Source organism: Ictidomys tridecemlineatus, chromosome 15 (genome assembly GCF_052094955.1).
Source record: "Ictidomys tridecemlineatus isolate mIctTri1 chromosome 15, mIctTri1.hap1, whole genome shotgun sequence".
Lineage (NCBI taxonomy): Eukaryota > Metazoa > Chordata > Mammalia > Rodentia > Sciuridae > Ictidomys > Ictidomys tridecemlineatus.
The window spans coordinates 45,785,596-45,797,645 of record NC_135491.1 but is presented as its reverse complement, the minus strand read 5'-3'; the positions used below and the strand labels follow the sequence as shown (position 1 = coordinate 45,797,645).

Sequence of the window (12,050 nt, the reverse complement as noted above, 5' to 3'; positions counted from 1 at the left end):
ACTTCTTGCTTTTGTAATTCAATTTAACTCATACAAAAGCTTCCAAAGTTAAAAAAACTGAATATTTTTTTCAAAGCAGTATCTATTGACAAACTTTATTCATTTTGATGAAGGCATAATATTCGTTGCCAGTGTTATTATAAATTATTCATTCCATCTTCCTTTGATGGAATTAAAAAGTAAATCCCTAGGGGCTGGGACTGGGGTTCAGAGGTAGAGTACTTGTCTAGCATGTGTGAGGCACTGGGCTTGATCCCCAGTACCACATTAAAAAATAAACAAATAAACAAACAAACAAACAAAATAAAGGTATAGTGTGTACAACTTAAAAAAAAAGTAAATCCCTATAAGAGTAGGAATTTTATTATCTGGTAATTAGAATAATGCTCAATAGAATGTGTCTAATGAATGACACATTTTCCTAGTTTTAAATATTTCTGCTCAAAAATGCTTCCCTTGCTGGGCACGTGATGCACTTCTGTAATTCCTGTGGCTCAGGAGGCTGAGACAGGAGGATCAGGAGTTGAAAGCCAGGCTCAGCAAATGCAAGGCACTAAGCAACTCAGTGAGACTCTGTCTCTAAATAAAATACAAAAAAGGGCTGGGGATGTGACTCAATGGTTGAGTGCCCCAGAGTTCAATTCTCATAACCCCTCCCATCAAAAAAAAAATGCTTCCATAGCTGGGTGCGGTGGTGCACACCTGTAATCCTAGCAGCTCCGGAAGCTGAAGCAAGAGGATTGCAAGTTCAAAGCCAGCCTCAGCAATTTAGTAAGGCCCTGCGCAACTTAACAAGACCCAGTCTCAAAAGAAAAAATAAAAGGGTTGGGGATGTGGTTCAGTGATTAAGCATCCCTGAGTTCAATCCCTGGTTCCAAAGAAACAAGCAAACAAATGAACAAAAAATACTTCCCTAAATATCCTTACACCTATGTTTTTGGTATAGGATAAGGTCAGTAGAAAGTATAGGTTCAAAAATATTGAATTTTGACAGATATTGCCTAATTGGCACTTTTTTCTTGTTTTCTTTAACTATTTATTTATTTATTTTTATTTGGTGCTGAGGATCGAACCCAGTGCCTCATGCATGCTAGGCAAGCGCTCTTCCACTGAGCCACAACCACAGCCCAATTTCGCACTTTAAATGAAAAGTGAATCCAGATATTCAGCAATTCTTTTTTTTTTTTTTAAAGAGAGAGTGAGAGAGGAGAGAGAGAGAGAGAGAGAGAGAGAGAGAGAGAATTTTTAATATTTATTTTTTAGTTCTCGGCGGACACAACATCTTTGATTGTTGGTATGTGGTGCTGAGGATTGAACCCGGGTCGCACGCATGCCAGGCAATCGCGCCACCGCTTGAGCCACATCCTCAGCCCGATATTCAGCAATTCTATCATTCCCATAACTGATGGGCCATCAAAACCAGAATCTGCTGGGTGCAGTGGAACCTACCTGATATCCCAGCTACTGGGGAGTCTGAGGCAAGGAGATCCCAAGTTTGAGACCCTTACTCAAAATAAAAGGGCTGGAGGGGCTGGGGATGTGGCTCAAGTGGTAGCACGCTCACCTGGCATGTGTGTGGCCCGGGTTCGATCCTCAGCACCAGATACAAACAAAGATGTTGTGTCTACCGAAAACTAAAAAAATAAATATTAAAATTCTCTCTCTCTCTCTCTCTCTTTAAAAAAACATAATAAGAAGAAAAATTAAAAAAAAATAAAAGGGCTGAGGATATAGCTTAGGGGTAGAATGCCCCATTGTGTTCAATCCCCAGCATCCCCCAAAATAAAGGGAAATATGTAGTTCCTTTCTGTGTATCTCCCTCTTCATTATGGTTCAGCAGGTGGACAAGGAGTAGGAGTCTAGAATCTGAATATTGAATAGCTCCACCAGTGATTCTGATCCACATTCAGGATTGGGAACAGGCACATAATCTACTCATTTCTTTCTAAACAGCAGCTCCTGTTATGCTCGAATTCGGGACCCCCAAAAGACCACCACAGACCAAGATCGATGTAAGCAGCAAAGAGGTGTTTATTGCGAGCTAGCTCAGTCCTCCGCGCACACACAGCAACTGGTGATGCTGAGAGGCTCAGAGCCCAGGGTTTGCAGCAGTTTTATACATTCTTTGGAGAAGGCAGGGACTTCACATACATCATAGCATCTCTAAGCAAATCATCACACACAGCGGGAAAATCAAATAACAACTCTAAAACATGATTAGCACATTCACTGGTGGGAACAAGTTGGGTAGGGGTGATTGGTTACTACAAGAGGGGGATTCATTTGAACTGATTGGTTTAAGCCAAGAGGGGTATTCGTGCTGAACTACATGGTTTCCAAACATGTTATCAACCACCATAAACTACTGGGAGGGTCATCTGGCATCCCAGGTATTCCCCTGTCTCATGCTGATTGGTGGCTGCTAGGGGGTTGCTATGGGTCCCCACCTAGCCTCACTGAGTCAGGGACACTTGGTGCAGCAGATCTCTCCTGTTACTTGTAGATGAACAACTTAGCTGGGTGGGAATGTGCCTAGGAGTGCTCTGTGGGTCTTTTCAAGGACAAATGTCAAGTCCCTTCCTTGGACAAGCTTTGCTCTGAGGTAGAGGCTGGTTTTTCACTCCTATATCCTAATCCCAATATAGTTATTCATTTATTATTCACCAGATGCTTATCAATGCTTATCAAGTGTCTACTAAATGCTAGACCCTATCTCTGTCTCCCAGAGACAAGATTGTCCTGCGGGGTGCGGTGTGCATTTCGCCACTTTCAGGGGTGGTGGTGCTGGGCAAGTGGGTGAGTTTATTGGTGTACGTGTTGGCCGCTGGCTAGGGCTTGGGAAGAGAGCCATGTGTGGGTGAAACTCAGGAATCCTGTAGCACTACAGTGGCAGAAATTCTTAAAAGGCCCAACCCTGCCCTTGGTGACATACATCTGTCTAGCAAATATGGAGCCATCACCAACCACTACTTGGTACCTGATACAAGGGGTCCCTGCATGCTCATGTTGGGGTAAGGCCTAGAGTTTTCCCTCTGGGCCCTTCTAAATCAGATAAAATACAATGTAGATGAAATCCAGGTGGGAAACATGCCAGAGATAGCAGACAGATTGCAGCCACAAAAAGAGATGACAGATTTCACCATCACTCACGACCCACCCAAATGTCACGTCCTCTGGGCTCTTTCCCTGGCAGTTCCTGCTCCAAGTGGGTGTTGTTTCCATGTACTCCATGGCACTTAAAATATAACCACAAAAGGAGAAAAGATATACTCCTGTTGCTCCCTGAGGCTTCCTGTGTCAGAACTTAGAGCTGCTTTTACTGTGAGATCCCATTTGATCCCCCCAACAATGCTGAGAAGTGAAAATGACTAGACCCACAATTTGTTTAGTAGAGTGGTCTTTGCATTCTTTTTAAAAAACCTGCCTACCCCATTAAATAATTTAGAAAAATTAGATATCTCTAATAAGAGGTACACATGCATATGGCTATTTAACTTATAAAGAAGGTAGAATTGCAGAAAACACAAAAGGAGTTTTTTGTTGTTTTGGTACCAGGGATTGAACTCAGGGGCACTCGACCACTGAGCCACATCCCCAGCCCTATTTTGTATTTTATTTAGAGTCTCATTGAGTTGCTTAGGGCCTCGCTTTTGCAAAGGCTGGTTTGAACTCACCATCCTCCTGCCCCAGACTCTCCAAGGCTGGCTGGGATTATAGGCATGAGCCACCACTCCCAGCTACTGTTATCTTAGCCTTTGAATTTGAATCCTTTTTGTCACTTTCATCAGGGTTTAGCCCTGCCTTCTATTCTCACTCCCCACAAAAGAATTTGACTGGAATGTTGGCACCCACCAGTAAGCCTTATGGTCTTTCATTTGAAAGAGGACCTGATGGGGGCCTATTAGTGTTTCTAGCCTTATTCTCATAGTGTGATCTTTATGTAGGAAGGAGATATTAACTGCATCTGATTACTGGGATTAATCAGATGCAGTTAATATCTCACAATTGACCATCTATTCTTATTTATTATTGTGTCAGTTTTACAGTTGAATAAATTGAGGCTTCAGGAGGTTAGGTGACATGCCCAGGATATAAAAAGTACATGTCTGAATCAGACCTGAATTTTTTTTTTAAATTGCTTGTTTGTTGTTTTTTTTTTTTTTAATTGCCTGGTTCTTGGTTTCTGAACCCAGGACCTCAAGCATGCTAAGCACATGCTCTACTGCTGAGCTACATTCCCAGCCCTAAATCATATTTTAAATCCAGAGCTGTTTGATATTAACAAAATACAAGGACAAGAATTCAGATAAACAAAACCATACACAAGCTACTCTGCGTCTGGTTCTTTTTGTATAACAATGTTTTGGAGGGGCTGAGGATGTGGCTCAAGAGGTAGCATGCTCCCCTGGCATGGGTACAGCCCAGGTTCAATCCTCAGCACTATATACAAACAAAGATGTTGTGTCTGCCGAAAACTAAAATGTAAAAAAAAAACCCAGTGTTTTGAAGATTCATCCACTTTGTTCCTTTTTATAGCTGAGAATGAAAATCCACAATTTTTTTAATCCATTCTCTCGTTGCTAGACATTTGGGTTGTTGCCAGTTGGGACAATTGGAACAAGTCTGCTATGAACACTCTTGTTCAAGTTTAAAGAAAAAACAAAATAGTAAAATGAAAACTTCAGATGTCAACTATAAAACGTGCAAGCAAGGGGGAGACACACATTTTTAGGTGGTTTCTTTTTTTAATATTTATTTTTTTAGTTGTAGTTGGACACAATACCTTTATTTCTCTTATTTATTTTTATGTGGTGTTGAGAGGATCCAACCCAGGTCTCACACATGCGAGGTGAGCGCTCAATTGCTGAGCCACAACCCCAGCCCTAGGTGGTTTCTTTATTGTGAATTATTGTTGGGAAAACATATAAAGGCAGCAGCACCCCAGAGAAAAACCCCAGCATGGTGTCTAACGACCCTCTTTCTCCTCTTTGTTTCTTTCACTAGCGTGAAATGTTCCCACCGGCGCCAATGTTCAAACCCTGCTGGTGGGAAGCCTTAGCCCTAATTAGAATTAACTTCTTGGGCTCTGGAACTGACATATGGAAGAGCTTGCCAATAATCAGGCAACCTGTTATCTACCTCAGCCCTGCGACCTCTCCTTAGACCTATATAAACACACAGCCTTTTGTAATAAAGCGGAAACCTCTTTGGTGATCTGTGTCGTGTGGTGTGGCGTCTTCCAGTCTTCCAGTGGTGCCGAAACCCGGGAGACAGTGTGCTCGACAAACCGAGCCCCGTCTCTGCCACCGCCATCACCAATGACACATTTCGCCCTTGTCTGTCTTTTTGGGCGCGGACTCCCTGCACTCACACTGATCGGGTCTAGGTAAGGTTCCCCCTCCCCAGCTCACCAACTCCCTTCAGGTTAGCAGCTGGAGACGGACTGTGATTGTCCGGCACTCTCCTGATGCCCAGTAGGGAGGAGGGAATGCACTCCACTAATTCCTTCACTGGTCGCAGTGGACCCTCTGGCGACCCACTTCCCTTTGGGGCGTGAGGCTTCTGGGTTTACACAAGAGAGGCTTCCTGGTCTCTTCCTCCCCCGCCAGAGCTGTGTTCAGCCCGGAGCTGAACTTCTGGCCCAGAGCTGCTTTCTGCTGGGGCTCTGTCTTTCCTTCCTTGATTCTCTCGTTCTGGTGGAAAAATTTTCCTGATGTCAGGTGGCTTGCGGCCTGGACCTTACAGGGTCACACAGACTGCACTTCGTCGGTGACGACCGAGCTGTGCCCTCTGTGCCTACTCGCAGTGGACTGGTCACTTCGGGGACGCCGAGGTGATCTTCCATCTGCTCTACGCTTCCAGGAAGCTTCTACGGCCCGGGTTAATTCTTTTTCTCCCTTTTCTGTCCCTTCCTCCACTCTTTAACCACGGGTGCCTCCTCGCCTATACTGGAAGCCTCACCACTCAAGTGTCTCCTTAAGAATTTGGCTACTCTCTCCCCCCCTTCCCCCCCCACCTCAAGCCCAAAATTCTTATCAGATTCTGTACCCAAGATTGGCCCACATGTCCGCTAGATAATGACAATCATTGGCCTCCAGAAGGCTCATTAGATCCAAATTTCCTCCGGGACTTTTTAACTATTGCCAGCGCCTGAAAGGGTAGAAAGAGTTCCCAGGCCTCCCTGTCCTGCTTTCTGCTCTCTGTTCCCAACCTTCCCCTCTTCGCCCTGCCTGTGCACTTCTCCTCCTCTTCGGCAGAGACATCCCCCTCCCCTCCTTTTTCTTCCTGTCTGCTGCTGCCCCCCCCCCCTCCCGTCTGTGCACTTCTAGTCTGCCTGGCCACCAGACACGTGCGCTGGTGCTCCACCTTCCAAACAGGCCGGTAGTGTGCCCTCGGGGGGCTTGGAGAGGCCTCGGGATCCCACCTCAGCCGGCGGGCGAGCTGCTGTCCTTCACCTTCATTGCGCCACAGCAGCTTTTGCGTGAGCCCCTGACTCGAGTCTCCCTTTGCCGCCCAGTTCCAACAGGCAGGCAGGATGGGTCCCACCTGGCTGCAATGGGTGGGATCTCCAGATCTCTCAGAGCCTCTCCCCCTCCCCCCACTCTGCTCACTTCTTCTACCGATAAGCCCTTCCCCACAACCTGTCAGTGCCTCACTGATCCCTCTTATCAGATAACTCACAGTTCCTTTGTTCTGTCAGGGAAGTAGCTGGTGCTGAATGGATAGTCTGAGTGCATGTCCCATAACTGAACCTAACTAGGACTGCATGCAAGCAGTTTCTAATAAGGTAGTTAACTTTGATAAATTGAAGGACATTACCCAGAACCCTGATGAAAATCCATCCTTATTTCTCAACCACCTTACAGAGGCCCTAATCAAATACATTAAGCTAGATCTTGAGTCTCCCATCAGGGCTACAGTGTTAGCAACCCATTTCATTACTCAATGGGCTCATGATATTAGAAAAAGCTCAAATGAGCTGAGAAGGACTATCAGACCCCTGAGATCTGGTGAAAATGGCTTTTAAAACAGGCTCTATTGCAGAAAAGAGGATAACACCCCAAACTGAGGTCTTGACAGCAGCCCTGAGGCCTACATCTCCAGCAAAAGTTTCAGAGGGGAACCAGCATTCCTCTCCACCAGAGGCTTGCCTCAAATATGGATGCAAAGGTCACTGGGCTCGCCAATGCCCAAACCCACAGCCTCCTTCCAGACCATGCCCCACCTGTAAGCAGACAGGACATTGGAAGATTGACTGCCCCTGGCTGGCTCTTCCTTGGCACCTCTACGCAGCGGGTATGACCAGTCAGGCAGTCCCCTCTCCTGAACTTTTGAGGTTTGCAGAAGACTGAAGAAGCACAGATTCAAAGACCCCCTCAGCCCTCTCCGAGCCCAGGGTAATGCTCCAGGCAGGTAAGTCCATAACCTTCCTTGTGGACACGGGGGCTACCTATTCTGTCTTGCCTGCCCATTCTAGGCCTCTGTTTCCTTCCTAGGTGTCAGTTATGGGGATTGATAACAAACCCTTCTCCCCAAACAGAACTTTAAAGCTGGCCTGTGCCTTGGAGGGACACCCATTCACTCACTATTCTGGTCATTCCATCCTGTCAGTTCCTCTCCTAGGCAGAGATGTTCTCCAATTATTAGGAGCCACCCTCCAATTACACCCCAAGAATACTACCACCCATCTCCTTTGGCCTTTAACTCTTGCCCTCTCTAATGACCTGACAGTACTTACTGTGCCATTGCCCCCTGATCCCTAGGTCTGAGACATCTCCATGCTGGTTATTGCCTCCCACCACAAGCCAGTCCATACCCAGCTGAAACACCAAACTAAACTTCCTTGTGTTCCCAATTTCCCATCTCCAAAACCCATAGGGAGGGATTTAAGCCCATTATACACCGGTTGCTGGCCCAGGGACTTCCAATCCTTACTGACTCCCCCTGTATACTCCTATATTTCTGGTATGCAAACCCTCAGGAGCCTATCACTTAGTCCAGGAACTCCGCCTAATTAATGAGGCAGTTATTCCCAGCCACTAGGTTTCCAGCCCTCATGCTTTTCTTTCTCATATCCCCCTTTGACCATTCACTTTACTGTCCTGGATCTTAAAGCTAATGTCTTTACAGTGCCTCTGCATCCTCACTCTTATTATCTTTTTGCCTTCACATGGGAAGACCTTACATTCTTTAGGTTTCAACAGCTGACATGGACAGGCCTACCCTAAGGCTTCAGGGACAGACCCTACCACTTTGGTCAGGCCTTGACACAGGATTTAACTGTTCGTAATTTGGGGATAGCACTCTTTTTCAGTTGCATAGAAGCCTTCCCTACCTCCAGGAAAACTGCTGACACTGTCGCCTCAATCCTCACTGAGCAGATCATTCCTAGGTTTGAACTTCCTGCCTCCATCCAGTCAGACAACGGTCCAGCCTTCACTTCTCGGATTGTTTAACTAGTTTCCAAAGGCCTTAACAGCACTTGGAGGCTCCACATCCCCCACTGACCCCAATCCTCGGATAAGGTTGAGAGGCCTAATGGCATTCTCAAGGATCATCTCACTAAACTTGCTTGAACTCAGACTGTCCTGGCCCAATCTTTTGCCATTGGCCCTCTCCCAAATTCGGGCAACCCCTAGAGCCCCCTCAGGCCTTAGCCCCTTTGAGCTGTTCTATGGATGCCTTTCTTTTTTTTTTTTTTTTTTAAAGACAGAGTGAGAGAGGAGAGAGGGAGAGAGAGAGAGAGAGAGAGAGAGAGAGAGAGAGAGAGAGAGAATTTTTAATGTTTTATTGTTTAGTTCTCGGTGGACACAACATCTTTGTTGGTATGTGGTGCTGAGGATCGAACCCGGGCCGCACGCATGTCAGGCGAGCGCGCTACCGCTTGAGCCACATCCCCAGCCCCTGGATGCCTTTCTTAATCAACTAAAACTTTCCTGTCACTCCTCCTCCCCTTGTGTCCCACCTGCCCTATCTCATGCTTCTATACAAACTCGTAAGAGAACACGCACACTGGTGTCTTCCTGCACCATCTGTTACTTCTGTTCCAGCACAATCGGGAATTAAATCGGACCCTCTTCAACCGGGTGATGCAGTTTTATTTCGAGAGCTACATTCTCATTCGTTGAAACTTTGCCAGACAGGACCCCATACAGTCATATTTCCACCATACTGGGGCCCATCAAACTCAAAGTTTCTTGCCAACCCTCTCCTATTACTAATCATTAATCTCTCTCAACCTTCTATCCCAACCCACAGATGGCGCTTCTACATCCAAGCGACATGGCAACAGGATGGCACCATCCGCTCTCAGTCTATGGGCCAAGGCGATTGGCCTTTCACTGGCTGTAATCGGGCCCTTAATGTTACTGAATTCAACTGGGCCACCTCATCCCACTTATGTTCAGCAATGCTATGCTTCAAAGCAGATCAAACTGAGGAATTCTGTTGAAGCCATATCACCAGGAGGCCGCCCCACCTGCTGATGACAAGACTACCCCAGAGGAGCCTCAAGGGTCACCTCCTAGACCTCCCCTTTACTCCTGCTCTCCACATCCTAACTATCCTCTAAAGCTTCTTCTGTCTCGTGTAACTGCCCATACTCCACCATGACTCCCACTCTTCTAAGTGGTATTTTCACAGTCATCACCATTTTCCAGGGGATATCATCGCCCTCCTCTTAAAGCATTCCAAACAGCAGTTGTTAGACTCCATACAGGATCAATATGAGCCTAATGTCAGGAGTCCACTACAGTATTCATGGCTATGACTACTTACTAAAACTGTAACCTTCTTAAATCTAACCCTCCCCGTCATCACACCAACTGATTGCTACTTATGCGCCTCTCTGACTCAACCATTACTTGCAGCGGTTCCCTTGAACTTCTAGGCTTCTGACCTCTCAAATTTCTCCACTCCATCTGCCGGCCGAACCCTTTCACCCAATGCTCCATTATGGGAGCCCGAGGAGTCTAGCCATACTGTGAGTCTAACCATACTGCGCTGCCTCCTGGGCTTGGGTGTCTCCCAGTCAGTTTTGCCACTCTAACATCACCTTTAACTTCACCCTCTATGCACCACCTGGCTCATTCTTCTGGTGTAATGGTTCTCTCATCATTATCTTATTCACCAACACCTCTACGCCATGTATACTGGTGACACTTGTCCCACAATTGACTCTCTATACCCCAGCTGAAGTGCAGGCCCTCTTGTCTCCCCCCAGCGAGGAATAAGCGGGCTGCTTTCCTTCCAATACTGGTGGGTCTCTCACTGGCTGTATCTGCAGTGGGAACCGGAATATCTGGTGGAGCTCTAGGACACTCCTTATGGGCTGTACAGTTCTAAACTGTTCAAGTTCTAAACTTGAACAAGCACTCACTTCTACGGCAGAATCTCTAGCATCCTTACAAAGGCGGGTCACATCCTTGGCTCAAGTTACTCTTCAAAATCAACGAGCTATAGACTTACTCACAGCCAAAAAAGGTGAAACCTTCTTTTCTTGAGGGAAGAATGCTGTTACTACATCAATGAATCAGGCCTTGTGGAAACTAATGTAGTCAAGCTCACTGACTTGGCTACCTCTTTGAAAAATCCACCAAGCCAAAACCCATTTGCCACCTTCTTTTTAGCCCCTTTTAGGGCCTATATGTCTTCTTTTCCTGATGTGTCTGTTCCTGCCCTGTCTGCTTCACTTCCTACAGGGCCAATTACGGAAGATCTCTAACTAAACTTTCAGCCAGCCTCTGCTTAGGTACTACTAGCCTCTGGTGACCGATGAGCCCCCAACATCTTCAAGAGAACAGCTCACTCATTGCTGAAGCTCACTACCAGGAGCGATGGAATGCAACGGACATCGGACAGTGGGAGACAACGAGCCCGGAGAACCCCTTAATCTGCCATCCTGGATTTTTGAGCCTTTATGTCCTTTTAAGCCTCCTCATGGCCCTTGGCCTCTTCTCTATCAGTCCCCCAACATGGAACTTCTGCCAAAAACTGACATTTGCTTTAATTTTTATCTTCATCCTGCTTTTGTTTGCTCTGATTTTCTTCAGGTGCTGGTGACGCCATGTCAAGGCAATGCTTCCAATATTTCCTAGAGTCTCTGTTACAGGACCAGTGGCTGATACCAACTATTTCCTCCATCCAGGACTGGTTCAATGCCATCGACGACTTGTGGTTTCAGGGAACTTTCATAGACTTCACCCCTACGGAAGTAGCAGTCCATAGCCACTGGGTTTTATTTCTGGTTGCCATGATATCCCCAGACCTGGCCCCCAGAACATTCCTCCACTTCCCCTTCTAGGCCCTACGCCGCCCCTGCACAGCTGGAAGCAGCCAGATCTGACCAATGACGCCCCAATTCCTAAGAAAACAAAAAGGGAGGAATGTTGGGAAAACATATAACGGCAGCAGCACCCCAGAGAAAAACCCCAGCATGGCATCTAACGACCCTCTTTCTCCTCTTTGTTTCTTTCACTGGCAAGAAACGTTCCCACCAGCGCCAATGTTCAAACCCTGCTGGTGGGAAGCCTTAGCCCCAATTAGAATTAACTTCTTGGGCTCTGGAACTGACATATGGAAGAGCTTGCCAATAAACGGGCAACCTGTTATCTACCTCAGCCCTGCGACCTCTCCTTAGCAACCCCAAAGAAAAAGGTATTTGTGTCTGTTGTGTGGTTATTTCGTGTAGCCCAGTTAGCCCAGTTTAACTAGAGTGACCCCTGAGCCTTTTAGTCGTGAGAACAGAAACCTGGCAACGAAGGTAATGTGACTGGGAGGAGGGAGGGGAAATTAGCCAAACATTAAAGCTCTCCCAATACATCTCTTCCCAGTAATAATGGATCCTCGGGGCTGGGGATGTGGCTCAAGCGGTAGCGTGCTCGCTTGGTGTGCATGCGGCCCGGGTTCAATCCTCAGTGCCACATACAAGCAAGGATGTTGTGTCCGCCGAAAACTAAAAAAATAAATAAGTTCTCTCTTTCTCTCTCTCTCTAAAAAAAAAAATAAATAATAAAATAATAAAAATAATGGATCCTTAGAGAAAGAGCAAA

The 12,050-nt window shown here is 46.4% G+C and overlaps 1 protein-coding gene across 2 annotated transcripts in view; it reads right to left on the bottom strand.

The window, feature by feature from the left end:
* Window positions 1-12,050, bottom strand: part of Nip7 (nucleolar pre-rRNA processing protein NIP7) — an 85,355-nt gene that overhangs the window by 27,132 nt on the left and 46,173 nt on the right. Inside the window, exon 6 of one of the 2 annotated variants that reach the window (XR_013430968.1) lies at window positions 2,014-11,362. The exons of the other annotated variant lie outside the window; for it this stretch is intronic. The gene's annotated coding sequence lies outside the window, so the exon portion shown is untranslated. Of the gene's footprint in view, window positions 1-2,013; window positions 11,363-12,050 lie in introns of those variants that run through there. 2 annotated transcript variants of the gene reach the window in all.